The following is a 17,946-nucleotide window of genomic DNA, read 5'->3' on the forward strand; positions in this document are numbered from 1 at the left end:
CTTTTATGAGAGGGGGTAAAACAATGAGAACTTTTTCATTCAAGAGCAACACATGCTTATAAAAAAATTTAGGAGACACAAACGCAAAGTAGAAAAAAGAAATCCCCATTCCAGAGGTCAGGGCAAAAAAAGACGGTGGAGTGGGAAGGCAAGGCAGAAACCTCCTACAAAAACACCAAGGAAACAACTACAGCAAATATGACTAAACCTGAAAACAACCTGAAAACTGCAGAACAGATTTACACCTGGGAAAGAAGAGAAGACCACATGGAGAAGGGTAAAGTGGCAGAGCTGTGATCCAGTAGGACCCACAAGCAGGAGGAAGAGGAAGGGGGTGGGGAGAGGATAGGTGCCCAGGAACTCTGTACACCTGGCCCTGGAGGTCTGCTCTGGGAACATGAATCCACATTGTACTGGGTTCTGGTGATTAGCAGGGCTGGACACTAGAGACACTCTGGGAGGCTGAGACTCTTGCCCCTTGTGGAGGACAGGCATACTCTTCTGGTCTCACTGAGACCCAAAGCAGAGGTAGCAGTTTGAAAGACTTGCCAGCAATGGGAGAGGTGCCAGAGGGGTGAGGGCTTGATGGAGCTCCCTCTTCAGGAGAAAGTGCAGGTGGACAGACCTTTCCAGCCCTCCCTTGACTCAACAGTTCAGGCACTCTTGGGAGCCCCAGATGTTCCATTCCCCCCCACTGGTGGCTCAGCCCTGAGGCTCTTCCCTGTGTGCTGTGGGTGCACCAGCCTAATTCTCCCAGCAGTGTCAGGCTTTGCTGCTTGGCAGGCAGAGGGAGGATCTGTTGGCTTTCTTGGCCTTGTCTCAGCCCAACTGGGGATGTGCCTGCTGGAGTCAGCTATGAGAGCTCCTTCCTTTCTTGGGTGATCAAGCCTGGTGGTGCAGTTTCTCGCTTTGCCAGGGGGCACCCATGTGACTGGCTGCCCCAGTTACTCTGCCACCTGGTGACTTGCCATGACTTGCCCTGCCTCAGAGCCATGTAACCACCTCAACCTTGCTACAGCGCATTCCCACCATTGCATCAGGGCAGACAGAGGGTGGCCTTGTCCACAATGATCCCAGCAGGAGCCACTGCTCTGCTTACAAAGGGCCAGCTCAGGCAAACTGCCAGCTTCAGTGGACTGAGACCACTGCTGGCAGACAGAAAGACAGAAGACTCACCCATTGCCCACCAACAACACCTGGGGCTCCACTTCAAAGGAGAACCAGTAAAGAGTCTTGAGCTTCTGGGGCACCACAGGATGCCTTCTTCATAAAGTCATTACTCTCTACACCAGGAAGCTTAGCAGATACATCTAATACAAAGGAAGAAACAGAAATCTGGACAAAATGAAGAGGTAGAGAAATTTGTCCCAAACTGTAACTCAGGGCCAGAGGGAGTTCCTAGCTCTGGGAAAGTTCACTCGGAATTTGGGGAGAGTGAATAAAGACAATGCAACATTGTGGTGTGGGTAAAAGGTCTTATACCCAGCTTTATTCACATGATGGCAGGTTGAATGCTAGAATCACGTCTACCTCTGGCAAGTCTGCATGCAGAAAGTCCATCTCTGACTCTGCCTCTGCTCCAGGTTCTGTGCCTGGCACTGGGTGGAGGTCTTTATATAGCAACACAGGCAATAATGGCTTATTGCCAATGGGTGTGTAAGCATTAACTTACATATCATCAAGTAGATTAGGGTCAGGTGAATATCCTGGCCACAGGGACTTACAATTTCCATGTGCAAATAAAACTATAGGACAAGACACCAGAAAGAGTGCTAAATGAAATGGAGATTACCAATCTTATAGATAAAAATTTCAAAGTAAAAGTCATATATATGCTCATTGATCTCCAGAAAAGTATTGAAGATCTCAGGAAGGACTTCAACAAAGAGGCACAACAGCTGAAATAGAGCTACTCAAAGCTGAAGAATACAGTATCTGAAATGAAATATACAATGGAGGGAATGAATAATATATTGTTGCAAGTAGAGGAGATAATGAGATGGAAATTAGAGAACAGGAACACAATGAAGCTGAAGAACAGAAAGAAAAAGGAATTTCTAGGAATGAAAGAATGATAAGAGAGTTGTGATACCAATCCAAATGGAACAATATTCACATAATGGGGTACTGGAAGGAGATGAGAGAGACAGAGGGATAGAAAGTCTCCTTGAAGAAATAATTGTTGAAAACGTCTCCAATTTGGGGAAGGAAATAGACACTCAGGTCATAGAAGCACAGAGAGCCCTAACTAAAGGAATCCCAAGACAACACCAAGACATATAATAAAATGACAAAGATTAAGGATCAGGACATAAGAGAGACAAAATATTACTTATAAGGGAAATCCCATCAGGCTATCAGCAGATTTCTGAGCAGAAACTTTACAGGCCAGAAGGGAGTGGCATGAAATATTTAATATATTGAGACAGAAGGACCTTCAACCAAGAATCCTCTACCCAGCAAGATTATCATTCACATTGAAGCAGAGATGAAATAATTTCCAGATAAATGAAAGCTCATGGAATTTATAACCTCTAAACCAAGATATGTTATGTTAAAGACACTGGTGTAGATGGAAATATTCCTAAGGCCAAAGAGTTTTCACCAGTGAAAATAAACTCACAATAAATGTAGTAGACCAATTAATTACCAAATAAGTACAAAATTAACACAAAACAAAAGTAGTAAAACCAACAATACACAAAATCAGTCAAGGGATACACAAAAAAGTGCAGATGATGACATCTCATACATAAAGTGTGGAGGAGGAGGAAGAATAAAAAAGAAGTTTTTTTAGATTGTGTTTGAAATAGAGCAATAAGCAACCTAATATAGGCTGTTATATAGTCAGGAAGCTATCCTTGAACCTTAAGTTAACCACAAACTTAAAGCCTACATTAGATACAGAAAAAATTAAAAAGAGGAATCCAATCAACACTAAAGAAAACTATCAAATAACTAGACTAGAGTATAAGAGAGGAAGAAAGCAACAGAGAGGAACTATAAAAACAACTAGAAAATAATAAAATGGCAATTAGTATGTACCTATTAATAATTACATTAAATGTAAATGGACTGAATGCACCAATCAAAAGACGCAGACGGGCAGAATGGATAAAGAAATAAGGCCCACCTATATGCTGCTTACAAGAGACTCATTTTGGACCCAAAGACATATACAGACTAAAAGTGAAGGGATGGAAAATATGTCATGCAAAAAATAGGGAGAGAAAAACAGGAGCAGCAGTACTTATATCAGACAAAACAGATTTCAAGACAAAAAAAGTATCAAGTGAAAAAGAAGGACATTATGTAATGATAAAGGGGTCTCTCCAACAAGAGGATATAACTAATATAAGTATCTATGCACCCAACAAAGGAGCACTTAAATATGTAAAACAAATACTAACAGAATTAAAGGGGGAATTAGATTGCAACACATTAATTTTAGGAGACTTTAACACATGATTCATATCAATAAACAGATCAACCAGACAGAAAATAAATAAGGAAACAGATGCACTGAACAATACATTAGATCAGATGGACTTAACAGATATTTACAGAACATTCCACCCAAAAGCAGCAGTATACACATTTTTCTCAAGTGCACATGGAATGTTCTCTATAGTAGATCACATACTGGGCCACAAAAAAGAGCCTCAATAAATTAAAAAAGATTGAAATTGTATCAAGCAGCTTTTCAGATGACAATGGTATGATACTAGAAATAAATAACACAGGGAAAACAAAAATCCTGTAAGTACATGGCGGCTAAACTGCATGCTTCTAAATAATCAATGGATCAATGACCAAATTAAAACAGAAATCCGACAAAACATGGTGACAAACGAAAACTGAAAACAAAAATTCAACAGTCCAAAATTTTTGGGACACTGCAAAAATTGTACCAAGAGGGAAGTACATAGCAATACAGGCCTACCTCAAAAAATAATAACAATCCCAATAAAAAGTTTAAACTCACAATTAAAGAAACTGGAAAAGAAGGACAAATGAAACCCAAAGTTAGTAGAAGGAGGGACATAATAAAAATAAGAGCAGAAATAAATAAGATAGAGAAGAATAGAACAATAGAAAAAAAATCAATGAAACCAAGAGCTGGTTCTTTGAGAATATAAACAAAATAGATAAACCCCTAGCCAGACTTACCAAGAAAAAAAAGAGAGAATACACAAATAAACAAAATCAGAAACAAAGAAGCATTAGTCACAATAGATACCACAGAAATACAAAATATCATTAGAGAATACTATGAAAAATTATATGCCAATAAATTGGACAACCTAGAAGAAAAGGACAAATTCCTAGAAAAATACCACCTTCCAAGACTGACCCAGGAAAGAAAAGAGAAAATCTTTTTTTTAAAATTTTATTTTGGTATCATTAATCTATAATTATGTGAAGGACATTGTGTTTACTAGGCTCCCCCCTTCACCAAGTTCCCCCCACATAGCCCTTCACAGTCACTGTCCATCAGTGTAGTAAGATGCTGTAAAATCACTACTTGTCTTCTCTGTTTTGCACAGCCCCCTCCCCATGCCCTTGCCACACTATACATGCTAATCGTAATGCCCCCTTTCTTTTTCCCTTCCCTTATCCCTCCCTTCCCACCCATCCTCCCCAGTCCCTTTCCCTTTGGTAACTGTTAGTCCATTCTTGGGTTCTGTGATTCTGCTGCTGTTTTGTTCCTTCAGTTTTCCTTTGTTCTTATACTCCACATATGAGTGAAATCATCTGGTACTTGTCCTTCTCCACCTGGCTTATTTCACTGAGCATAATACTCTCTAGCTCTATCCATGTTGTTGCAAATGGTAGGATCTGTTTTTTTCTTATGGCTGAGTAATATTCCATTGTGTATATGTACCACATCTTCTTTATCCATTCATCTACTGATGGACATTTAGGTTGCTTCCATATCTTAGCTATTGTAAATAGTGCTACGATAAACATAAGGGTGCATCTGTCTTTCTCAAACTTGATTGCTGCATTCTTAGGGTAAATTCCTAGAAATGGAATTGCTAGGTCAAATGGTATTTCTATTTTGAGCTTTTTGAAGAACCTCCATACTGCTTTCCACAATGGTTGAACTAATTTGCATTTCTACCAGCAGTGTAGGAGGGTTCCCCTTTCTCCACAACCTCGCCAACATTTGTTGTTGTTTGTCTTTTGGATGATGGCGATCCTTACTGGTGTGAGGTGATATCTCATTGTGGTTTTAATTTGCATTTCTCTAATGACAAGTGATGTGGAGCATCTGAAAAAGAGAAAATTTTAGCAGACCAATTACCAGCAAAGAAACTGAACTGGTAATCAGAAAACTCCTAAAAAACAAAATTCCAAGACCTGATGGCTTCATAGCTGAATTCTAACAAACATTTAAAGAAGCACTAATACACATCCTTCTTAAAGTATTACAAAAGGTAGAAGAGGAGGTAATACTTCCAAACTCATTATATGAGGCCTTCCAGCATCACTCTAATACCAAAACCAGGCAAAGACACTACAAAAAAAATTATAGACCAATATCCCTGATGAACATAGATGCAGAAATTCTCAGCAAAATATTAGCAAACAGAATTAAAAATTACATCAAAAGGATCATCCATAATGACCAAGTGGGATTTATTCCAGGGATGCAAGGATGGTATAATATTCATCAATCAATCAGTATCATATACTACATTAACCCTTTTGCACTCTTGGTGGGAATGTCAACTGGTGCAGCCACTGTAGAAAGCAGTATGGAGGTTCCTCAAAAAACTGAAAATAGAAATACATTCAACCCAGTAATTCCACTGCTATGTGCACATACAAATGGACTACTGTTCAGTCATAAAAAAAGAAATCCTGCCATTTGCAACAACATGGATTATCTCAGTGAAATAAGCCAGGTGGATAAAGAAAAATACCATATTATTTCATTTATTTGTGGAATATGAAAACAAAGCAAAACAGAATGAACAAAATAGCAGCAGATTCAGAGACACTGAGAAGGAACTAGTAGTTACCATGGGGAAGGGGTTGGGGTGGGTATATGAGGAGGGCAAAGGGATAAAAAGGCACAAAAATTCTCACTCAATATATATTGGTCACAGGAATAGTAGTACAGCATGGAGAATATAGTCAGTGATTCTGTAACATCTTTCTGTGTTGACAGTAACTGCACTAGGAGAGGTGAGGATTTAATAATATAGCTAACTGTTGAACCTCTGTGTTGTATGTTTAAAACCAATGTAAGATTGTATACCAATTATACTTCAGTAAAAAAAAATCTCCATAATCCCAACATTGTTAATCTTTTAGTAGATATTTTTCTCATTTATATATTCAGTACACATCAGTATAAATCTTTCAATAATTAAGTTTTCTTCTAGTACATCAGTTTTAAGGATTGCATAGTATTATATGGGTGTAGTATGATCTGCTTAATTCATTTATTTCATTTTTCATTGTGTATGTGTGTATATATATTATTCAAACATCCTTGAATATGCATTTTTGTGCATATGTATAGTTATTTACTTAGGATAAATTCCTAGAAATAGAATCACTGGGTCAAAAGTTGTGTAACTTTTTCAGGTTTTTTATAGAACTTGCTTAATGTCTTGCCAAATATTACATCAATACACTCACCAAGAATATTGCATCAGTATACTTCCCTTACCTTTTCAACCTCTTGGAGGCAAAAGTGGCATGTTATTTGACTTTGTATTAAAAAATATTAGATTAAAATTTGTCTTATTGATCTTTTATATTGCATTTTTTCATTTTTGGAATTGTTCTAAAAATATTTTAAAAGACTTAATTTTTTAGTAATTTTAGGTTCACAACAAAATTAATTTTTTTGTGTGTGGAGATTTTCCAAATCCCATGCCCTCACACATGCATAGCCTCCCCTGTTATCAATATCAATCATCAGATTAGAACATTTGTTATAACTGATTAACCTACATGGTGCATCAATTTCACCCAAAGTCCATAGTTTAATTTATAGTTCACTCTTGGTGTTGTACATCTATATATTTGGGCAAATTTCTAATGACATATAACCATTATTATAATACTGTACATCATATTTTTATTACCCTAAAATCCTCTGTACTCCATCTACTCATCCATTCCTTCCCTCTGACTGCTGGCAACAACTGATTATTTTTTTACTGTCTCCAGAGATTTGCCATTTCAGGATGTTATGTAAATGTAATCATACAGTACCTAGCCTTTCCAGATTGGTTTCTTTCACTTACTAACATGTTTAAAATTCTTCCATGTCTTTTCATGGCTTCATAGATTATTTCTTTTTAGCACTGAATAATATTCCATTGTTTAGATATACCACAGTTTATTCATTCACCTACTGAAGGATATATTGGTTGCTTCCAAGTTTTGGCAGTTATGAATGGAGTTGCTATAAACATCTGTGTTCAAGTTTTTGTGTAAATATGTTTTCAGTTCCTGTGGGTAAATTCCAAGGAGGATAATTGCTGGATTGTATGGTTAAGAGTATGTTTATTTTTGTAAGAAACCAGCAAACTGTCTTCCAAAGGGGCTGTCCCATTTTGCAATCCCACAAGCAATGCATAGCAGTTCCTGTTGCTCCACATCCTCACCAGCATTTGATGTTGTCAGTAGTCTACATTTCAGCTATTCTGATAGGTATGTAGTTAAATCTCGCTGTGGTTTGAATTTGCATTTTCCTGATGATATGTGATGTGAAACAACTTTACATGCTTTTTGCCATCTGTACATCTTCTTTGATGAGGTATCTGTTAAAGTTTTTGACCTATTTTTATGGGGTTATTTTCTTATTGTTGAGTTTTAAGAGATCTTTATATATTTTGGATAACAGACCTTTATCAAATGTGTCTTTTGTGACTATTTTCTTCCAGTCTGTAGCTTGTATCTCTACTTCTAATAACTTGTCTTTTGTTGAGCAGAAGTTTTTAATTTTAATGAGTTCAGCTTTCTAATAAAAAAAAAAACCTTCTTTCATAGGTCATGTTTATGGTATTTTACCTAAAAAGTCATCACCATATCCAAGTCATCTAGGTTTTCTATGATATCTTCTAGGAATTTTATCTTTTTTCATTTTACATTTAGGTCTGTGATCTATTTTGAGTTAGTTTTTGTGAAGGATGTAAGGTCTGTGGCTAGATTCATTTTTTTTTTTTTGCATGTGGTTGTTCAGTTATTCCAGCACCATTTGTTGAAGACACTATCTTTGCTCCTTTGTATTGTCTTTGTTCCTTGTTCAAATATCACTTAGCTGTATTTACAGGGGTCTGTCTCTGGGCTGTCTATTCTGTTCTATTGATCTATGTGTTTATTCTTTCACCAGTACCACACTGTCTTAATTACTATGGCTTTATAGTAAATCTTGAAGTTGATAACATCAGTCTTAGTTCTTCTCCTTCAACATTGTTTGGCTATTATGCATCTTTTCCTCCTCCATATAAACTCTAACATTGGTTTGTCAATAGCCACAAAATAACTTGCTACAGTTTTAATTGGGATTGCACTGAATCTATGGATAAGAACTGACATCTTGACAAAAGGCTTCCTGTCTATGAGCATCCTTAATTTTTCTGATGGCTTGTTTGTATAAACATTTTTTGTTCTGCTTTGTTTAAATTTTAAAAGAATTTCTGGGTGATATATATACATTGGGTGATATATCTGGGTGATATATATATATATTGGTTCTCTCATTCCTGCCTCCTCCCCGTCCCTCACAATATTAATTGAGTTTTTGATTGCATAGAAGTTCTACACTGATTTTAAGTGAGGATTTTCTAATAAAAAAAAAAACCCTCAAAAATTTTGGTTTGCCTTTAAAGACCTTTTCCCTCTAAGAATAGTTGCATACATTTTCTTCTCATTTAGCGGTAAAACGATGGTTGGTCATGATGTTGTCATTTTTTCAAATGTACAACTGGATTTGATTTGCTGTCATATCATTTACTAGTAATTGTAATTTTATACCTATTTTTCTAGTATTTATATATTTTGTTTATTTTTTGATGGTCGGGTAATATTTCCAGAATTAAAAAGTAATGGTAATAACACATACCCTCTTTTTATTACCAATATTAAATGGTAATGTGTTTATTTTTAGGTAAGATGTATTTCTTATCTTTAGATGGGTATTATTTGCTCTAGCTTTTTAAAGTTATATCAAAATATAGAATGTATGTTGAATTAGATTAATTGCTGTATGACATATTAATGAAGGATAAAACAGAATAAAGGTAAAATTATGAATGGGACAAAGATACTGATACAATATATGAGATACTGATCAAAGATACAGGCCACCAAAAAAGACTTGACAGTTATGAATATTTATGCCCTAGTAACTTCAGAATATAAAACACAGTACTGATTATAATTTAATGAGATATTGACAGACCCACAGTCAACCAAGTAAGCAAAAGACTTAGGATATTCAAGATGATAAATTATATATTATTTATAATATCATAGAGTTATTTTTTGTACCAGTCTTTATTCTTGGAAATAGATCTTAATTTGGTTATGGTTATGCTTTAAGCATGCTGAAAATTTGAGTGGTTAAATATTTAATATTTTTTTCTGCTTTTAATGTTATATATTTTAGGATTCCTCCCTACCCTAGGAGGAATGCTAGCTTCATAAAATGAATTGATAAAACTTCTCTTGTCTTCTATAACTCTAGAACAGTATAAATAGCACAGAGGCAACTGATTTTGTAAAGGTTTGAAAGAACTCACTGGTCCCAGGAAGATTTTTGTTGTTGTTACTTTCCTTTTCCTTTTTCCTTTTTACATTTTATATTATTGTGTTAATAACACTTAACATAAGATCTACCTTCTGAACAAATTTTTAGTTCTACAATACATTATCATTGACCATAGGCACCACAATGTATGGCAGATATCTAGAGATTATTCATTTTTCTTAACTGATACTTTATGCCCTTTGATTATTAACTCCCCCATTTTCCCTTCTCCCAACCACTATTTTGCTCTCTGATTCTATGAATTTGACTCATGTAAGTGGACTCATGGAGTATTTTGTTGTTTGGTGACTGGCCAATTTCACTTAGCCTAGTGTCCTCATGATTCATCCATGTTGTCACATATTGCATGATTTCCTTCTTTTTCAAGGCTGAATACTATCTCATTGTATGTGTAAATCATACTTTTTTTATGCATTCAGTCAATCTTTAGGTTGTCTCCATAGGTTGGCTATTGCAATCAGTGCTGTATGAGAATACTAATATCTCTTTGAGAGTCTGATTTCAATTCTTTAGGATGGATATCTGGAGGTGGGATGTCTAGATCATATGGAAGTTCTATTTTTAATTTTTTTAGGGACATTCATACTGCTTTACATAGTGGCTGTACAATTTTACATTCTTGCCAATTGTGTGCAAGGGTTCCAGTTTCTCTACCTCCTCATTTGTTATCTTTTGTTTTTTTGATTATAGCTATCCTTACAGGTGTGAGGTGATATTGTGGTTTTGATTTTCCTCTGTGATTAACATTGAACATTTCTTCATACACCTGTGTATACCATTTATGTATCTTCTTTGGAGAAATGGCTCTTCAATTCCTTAGCCCATTTTAAAATTGGATTATTAGTTTTGGTGCTACTGAAGTGTAGGGTTTCCTTATATATTTTGGATATGAATCTTTTATCAGATAAATAGTTTACAAATATTTTCACCCCATCTTTTATACTTTCTATAGAAAATAAAGGCCATATAGATAGTATACAGGTTGGGTTGGAACAATACAACACCTGGGGATGTCCCTGAAATAAATTTATCTTTTTCCTTCCTTCCTCCTGTCTTTCTAAAATCCCAGCTAAGAGGTTTCTTTGTTGTCATTGACTTCTTTCTCTTAACATTGGGCAGAAGTGCACTTAATTTCCTTTCCTCTATCACATTCTCCATGCCACACTCCAGAAATAAATTTAGCCCTACTCAGGAAGTTACCAAGATAAGAAGAGTAATTTAAAAATATGTGCGCTTGACCCTCATGCTTCCTTCATATATGATAGGTGGTGCCATAGTAGAGAAGAGATTAAGAGTATGGCTCTTTTACCACCTAGAAAATCGGACTCATTATTACACCTAGGGCCTAACTGTGAGGATTAACTGACACGAATATCAGGATTTCAGCATTCTACCTGGGAGACAGTGCTAATAATAATAATAAGAATAACCGTAATTACTATCATTGTTATTGTCATCTAATAAATATTATTGAATTTAGCTGATTTGTAGCATTTCTTCCTTGAGAATGAATGTTTGGGGGTGGGGAGTGGAGAATGATTTTGAATTTCTGCTTAAAGCTCACTCAACCCAGGCTGGCTTTGCCTCTGTGTCTTAGGCTCTCTGTCTGAGTGTCTTCAGCCCCAATTCCCTGTCTCGGTGATGAATACCCTCACTGTTAGAGCTGCCAAACTTTTCCTGCCTTTCCCCCATTAGAATTAACCATTTCTCCTTTCACTCCACACACTGCCCCCAAACATGAATGTATACTTAACATTTATTGATATTAACATTTATTGAGCTCTTATCATGTACCAGGTACTTCGTGTCTGAATCATGCCCTGTAATCCTCATAATAATCATCTGAAGTAGATATTATCATGTTTTCATAACATGTTAATGTACTCATTCCTGCATTAGACCTCAAGATCATTTCCACTGGGGAACAAACTTTATGATCCTTATAGTCCCAGAACTTGCAAAGCACGAGGAATAGGCTAAGTTCTCCATATTGGTTGATCTATGACTTCCACTCCCCCAAAGTGCCCCATTCATGTTTCCTGGAGAGTTGCATTCTCCTCTTAGCTCTTTCCTGCTTGTTCCATGTCTCATGGCACTTGTTCTGGCACTTCACCCGCCTGAATGGTTCCTCTTCTGCTAGAGGTCTTATCCCAGTCTAGTAGAGCCCCTACAGGGAACTCACAGCCTGCTGGGCTACAGGCCAGGTGAGCAAGAGGGAGAGCAACTGTACGAGAGATGTGTTTATCTGACCCAAGTTAGCATAAAGTACTTTGAAGCATATTTTTGCACAGATGTTTCATCTGCCTTAAAAACCTTTTCTTCCTTCAGGTGTCAACATCCAGTTTCCCCTCCTCCATCACCTCTATCCATGCTTCCTTCATCCTACCCATGTTATTGTCACAGCACTGACTGCTCTCTAATGGATCTGATGTTCTCCTTGTCTGTACTTTTCTCTGTGAGCTCCTTGAGGACAAGGAATGTGTTTTCCGTGTTCTGTAATTCTGAAACCTCAGTATAAGACAATGCCTGGCATATAATTAATGTTCTAAAAATACTCATACATTAAATCAACAGAAACAAGCTTCTCATGTTGGTAGGTCCCAGAGTAACGTTTATAGAGTGTTTTAAGAACAATAGAGATTAAACAAATATTTGCGGGCTAATCTGGGAATCTAATCTTCAGGTACAACATGTTTTTAGGGGGAAGAATTCTGGGACGTTCATGTTTATTTTCAGCACTAAAATGTTAGTGCTGCTCCCAAATTCTGAAGGATCCATTGTACTCTTCACAGATTGGCATAATTTCTCCTGAACTCAGTAGAAATCATATGCCCATGGGAGAGAATCTGGCTGTATTTGAATAGAAAATGTTGGAGCAACACTAATGAATTTCAGAGTGAATATAATTTGTATGTGCAATAGCTTCTTCCCATAATCCAGAGTTTCCTGAGTGACTGAGAGGCACCAAAGGTAGAGCACATCTCTTAATCATTTCCGTGAAGTCCTCAGCTACTGCCAAGCTCTGACCCTTTAAATGTCTCATATAACACCCAGAGAGTTTGGGAAGCAACCCATTCAATTTGCTAGTATCATTTCACAATATTAGTATCTTGTGATTCCTGATGTAGGGGGATATGGAGAATGTGCAGCTGGCTCATGGTCTTATGAAGAAACACTCTTGATTTTCTTTCCCCCTAAGTGTGAATTTTTCAGTAATGATGTGGCACTAGTGGGTTCAATTTAATCAAAGTTTTCCAGGATCTTTCTTGCTGAGGAGTGAATCACTGGATTTTCTGGTGAATTATGGAAGGAACATATGTGCATTTTCAAGTTTGTAGTGTGCAATGAAATATGTTGTAAGGCAATCATGTGAGTTTTTTAAGAATTAGTTTGGTTTCTTTTCTAGCTCCGTACATACAGTGTCTTCAACCTATATTTTGAGCCTCATTTCTTGATCTCACTTACATATTTGCACTTCAGTGACATGACTCTTGAAGCATCCCACAGCAGCTGCATCAAAATAATACATACAAGAGGCTTACAGTAGGCAATCTGGTTGGAATAAAGGACTAGAGCCTTACCTTGAAGTTTCATTTGTATAGCAAGCCCACCATTTATACATAGAAGGGATGCTGCTTACTGATGGTAACTTCAGTCCCCTGGGAGCATTGGCCAAGATACTTGGAATCACCCTTGAATTTTTCTCACTCTGTGTCTAATCCTTCAGCTGTCTTATTGATGCCACTCAAATATATCTGTAATTACATCGGCTGCTCTCACCTTGAAAGCTCCACTTTGGTCCAAGCTGCCATCATCTATTATTGAAATGTTGCAATAACCCCCTAACTGATCCCCCTATTTATGTCCTTGCTTTTACAATCTGTCACCAACATGTCTTTTGAGCCTTCTCTCTTATTCTCACACAGTCACCCAAGTGTTCCTGTTAAAACAGACGTCAGATCCTGTCATTCTTCTACATACAACACTCTGATAACTTCCCACTTTTCATTCAGAATAAAAGCCAAAGTCCTTTCAATGGCCAGAAAAATCCTGCGCTACCAGGACTTCTGTTCCCTCTCAGTCCGTTTCCTGCTTCCTTACTCACTCTTCCAGCCGCACTGGCCTCCTTGCCGTTCTTTGAGCGTGCCGGAATGTTCATGGCTTTTGCATATGCTTTCTCATTGTCTGGATTGCTTTGCCTCTGGAGACCCATGTACCTTCTCCCCCTCTGTCATCTGCTTCAACACTTTAGTCTTCTCACTTGCCCTCTCTATTCCATTTGACATTGCTTATTTCCCCCTACCTCTAGGAACTCTTCTCTTGGATCCTGGATTCTGCATCCTCTTGGAATTATTTGTACCTGTTGGACCACTCATTTATGATCTCTTTCATGGGCTGCTCTTCCTCTGCCTACCCCTTAACTGCCAGGTGTCCATTTCCAGTCCTCTGTAATTTTTGTCACCTGTTATTTTCTTGAGTCATATTGTCCTTTCAGAGGTTGTTAATTACTTATATGCTCATGAACTCCCAATCTCCTTCTGCAGCCCAGCTCTCTCTCTTGAGATTCAGATGCATAGGTCCTGCTTTCTGCTGAAACTGAATCTAGATTGAACACCTCAAAATCAACATGTTTAAAAGGAAGTTAGTTATCTTCTTTTTCATTAAGTGGGCTCTTCCACCCATTTTCTCTTCCTCAGTTGTTGGTACCATCTATGTACCCTGGGTAAAAGTTATTCTCGACTCCTCCTTCCCCTTCACTCCCCACAGTAAATTAATCATCAAGTTCTGCTGACCATACCTTTCAAACAGTTCTCATATTTGTTTCCCCCTCTTCACACTTATCTCTTGTAATGGGTTGAGTGGTAGTCCCAAAAAGATATGTTCACAGCCAAATCCCTGGGACTTTTGAATGATACCTTATACAGAAAAAGAGTCTTTGGATATATAACTAAGAACTTTGAGAAGGGATTATCATGGATTTCTGGTTGGACTCCAAATCCAATGACAAATATTCTTATAAGAGAACAGCAGTGGCAGAATTGTGCCAGGAAAGAAGACACAGACTCATAGAGGATAAGGCAATATGCAGGTACAGGCAGGGGCAGAGACTGGAGTGATGTGGCCATAAACCAAAGAAGCTAAGAAATGATGATTCCACAGAAAGCCGTAAGAGGCAAGGAAGGATTCCCCTCTGGAGCACCTAGGAGCCTTGATTTTGGACCCTGGCTTCTGGAACTGTGGGACTCAGAGAATACACATCTGAGGCTGTCCAGTTTGCTGTAACTTGCGACAGCCTCAGGAAACAAATGCACTGTTTGTTGGATCAGACCTCTGTCTTGGCTCAGTGAGATGGATGGCTTCCCCATGGTCTCTGCCTCCAGTCTCAATCCTCTTCAGTATTATCTGCCACTGTGTAGCTAGAGTAGTTACAGTCACAACTCAATTTGGCCTTGTCCTTCCGTGTTTAAATTTCTCTAGTCTTCTTCCCACCCCCACATCAGAGACTCAAACTTGGATCAATCCAGCCATCCACTTTCTTTACTTCTACATTTAGGCTATTGGAAAGATTCATATAATCGTGTGGATTTTTGCCTTTGTAAGTTTGTGGTCCTCTATCTCAGATGGGCCTTAAAACTGTTCAGTGATCTGGTCAGCTCTCTCTCCTAAGTGTGCCCAGTGACTTCCTGAGACTTCCTTGCCCTTAGATCTCTTCCTTTTGTTTTGTTGCTCCTGCTCCCCAAAATTAATGGATAAGCTTGCCTTGCCCTTCATGTGATTAATTCCTCAGCTTCTCCCCACCCCCATCAAGTGTCATAGCTTCATCTTAGTTTCCTTCCAGTTTCTGAAAGACATATTCCCTATTCTTTTCAGAAAATCAAAGGACTCAGTGTATAATTTCCTCTTTGATTACATTTGTAGCTCCTTCTGTGGGCTCTTGCCCTGGTGCGGATAAACATGCAGATATCCTTCTTGTTTTAAACTAAACCAAGTCCTTAACACTTTTAAAATTATGTGACCTGATCTGATAGAGTGAGAACGGTTTTGCAGGGATAAACTAAGTTCCTTTTTTTCTTGTTTTTTAAAGTGGCCACTCAATCAATGATTTGAGAAAAACTCCAAACTGTTCTTTTGTTTCTCTTCCATTTTATCGAACTAGGAAGACAGATGAAGAAATATAGTGAGTGCCTGCCAATGTTACCAGCTATTTGCTGATAATAACTTTTCCTCTAGTGGATGGAAAGGAAGGTAAATTACATTGCTTAGAGCAACAGCTCCCACCCTTGCAGTCCTGACTTACTCAAGCACTGGCTCCTACTAGCATGTCTGCCACTATCTACTAATGAACTTTTTATGAGCTACTAACTTGTCTTTTCCTGAGCTGATGAGAAAATGTGCATCATGATTGCATATGGCATTTAAAATATTTTCCATCTCATTGTCAGTAATGTATAGATATAAAAGATGCTCCACATCGCTAATTGTCAGGAAAATGCAAATTAAAACCACAATGAGATATTACTTCACACCAGTTAGGATGGCCAACATCCAAAAGACAAGGAACAACAAATGCTGTCGAGGATGCGGAGAAAGGGGAACCCTTCTACACTGCTGGTGGGAATGTAAATTAAATTAGTTCAACCATTGTAGAAAGCAATATGGAGGTTCCTCAAAAAACTAAAAATAGAAATACCATTTGACCCAGGAATTCCACTCCTAGGAATTTACCTGAAGAATACAAGTTCTCAGATTCAAAAAGACATATGCACCCCTATGTTTGTTGCAGCACTATTTACAGTAGCCAAAATATGGAAGCAATCTAAGTGTCCATCAGTAGATGAATGGATAAGATGTGGTATATATACACAATGGAATATTATTCAGCCATAAGAAGAAAACAAATCCTACCATTTGAAACAGCATGGATAGAGCTGGAGGATATTATGCTCAGTGAAATAAGCCAGGAGAGAAACACAGGCACCAAGTTATTTTACTCATCTGTGGAGTATAACAATGAAGCAAAACTGAAGAGACAGAACAGCAGCAGACTCACAGACTCCAAGAAGAGATGAGCAGTTACCAAAGGGAAGGAGTGGGAGGGCAGGTGGAGAGGGAAGGAGAAGGGGATTAAGGGGCATTATGATCAGCACACATAATGTAGGGGGTCATGGAGAAGGCAGTATAGCACAGAGAAGACAAATAGTGACTCTATAGCATCTTAACTATGCTGATGGACATCTCAACAATGGGGTGTTGAGGGGGAACTTGATAATATGGGTGAATGTAATAACCACAATGTTCCTCAGGTGAAATCTTTATAAGGCTGTATATCAATGATATCTTAATACAAAAATAATGTTTATATATAAAATTCTAAAATATTTGTAATTTTAGTAAAACCCAGAGGTTCCCTGTTAAACAATTGTTGCTTTTTTCCTTAAAAAAACAAAACAATAAAATCTTGACTCTTCTTTTCATGTCTTAGATTGAATCCCTGTGCTCCATGAATTGGTGGAATTGAACATCCAGTCTTTGCCACCTACAATTTTTTGTTTGTTTTAAGGTGTGTATCCATGTTCACCAAGAGGGGCAACCTTGAGACCAGTGAAAATGCAAGTAGCAGTGGCCAGTTGTTATCTTCTTTTAGGAGCAACAGAATCATGTTTATATTTGAATTTTTAATTGAGAAAAACCAATAGAAACTATAATTCATTACACGATTTTAGTTTTCCTTTCTTTACCCTGTTTTTTGTATTTTTGTGTCACTGATAGGAAGTTTGGGGAAATATACTTACTGTTCCTATCAAAACCTGTTTCAGTTTTTATTTTTTCTTTCTTTCTCTTTTTAATTGGAATACAGTAGATACACAATATTATATTGATTTCAGATGCACAGTGTAGTGACTTGACAATTATATACATTATGCTTGCCACGGTGAGTGTAGTTCCCTCATTACCATACCAAGATATCAGAATATTATTGGTTGTATTTTCTGTGATTGAACTTCCATTCCTATGACTAACTTATTTTACAACTTGAAGTTTGTACCTCTTTATCCCCTTCACCTATTTCCTCCATCCCCCACCCCCCTCCTATGGTAACTAATCTGTTGTCAGCATTTATGGGTTGATTTGTTCAGTTTTTAGAA

The sequence above is a fragment of the Manis javanica genome, chromosome 4 (genome assembly GCF_040802235.1).
Source record: "Manis javanica isolate MJ-LG chromosome 4, MJ_LKY, whole genome shotgun sequence".
Lineage (NCBI taxonomy): Eukaryota > Metazoa > Chordata > Mammalia > Pholidota > Manidae > Manis > Manis javanica.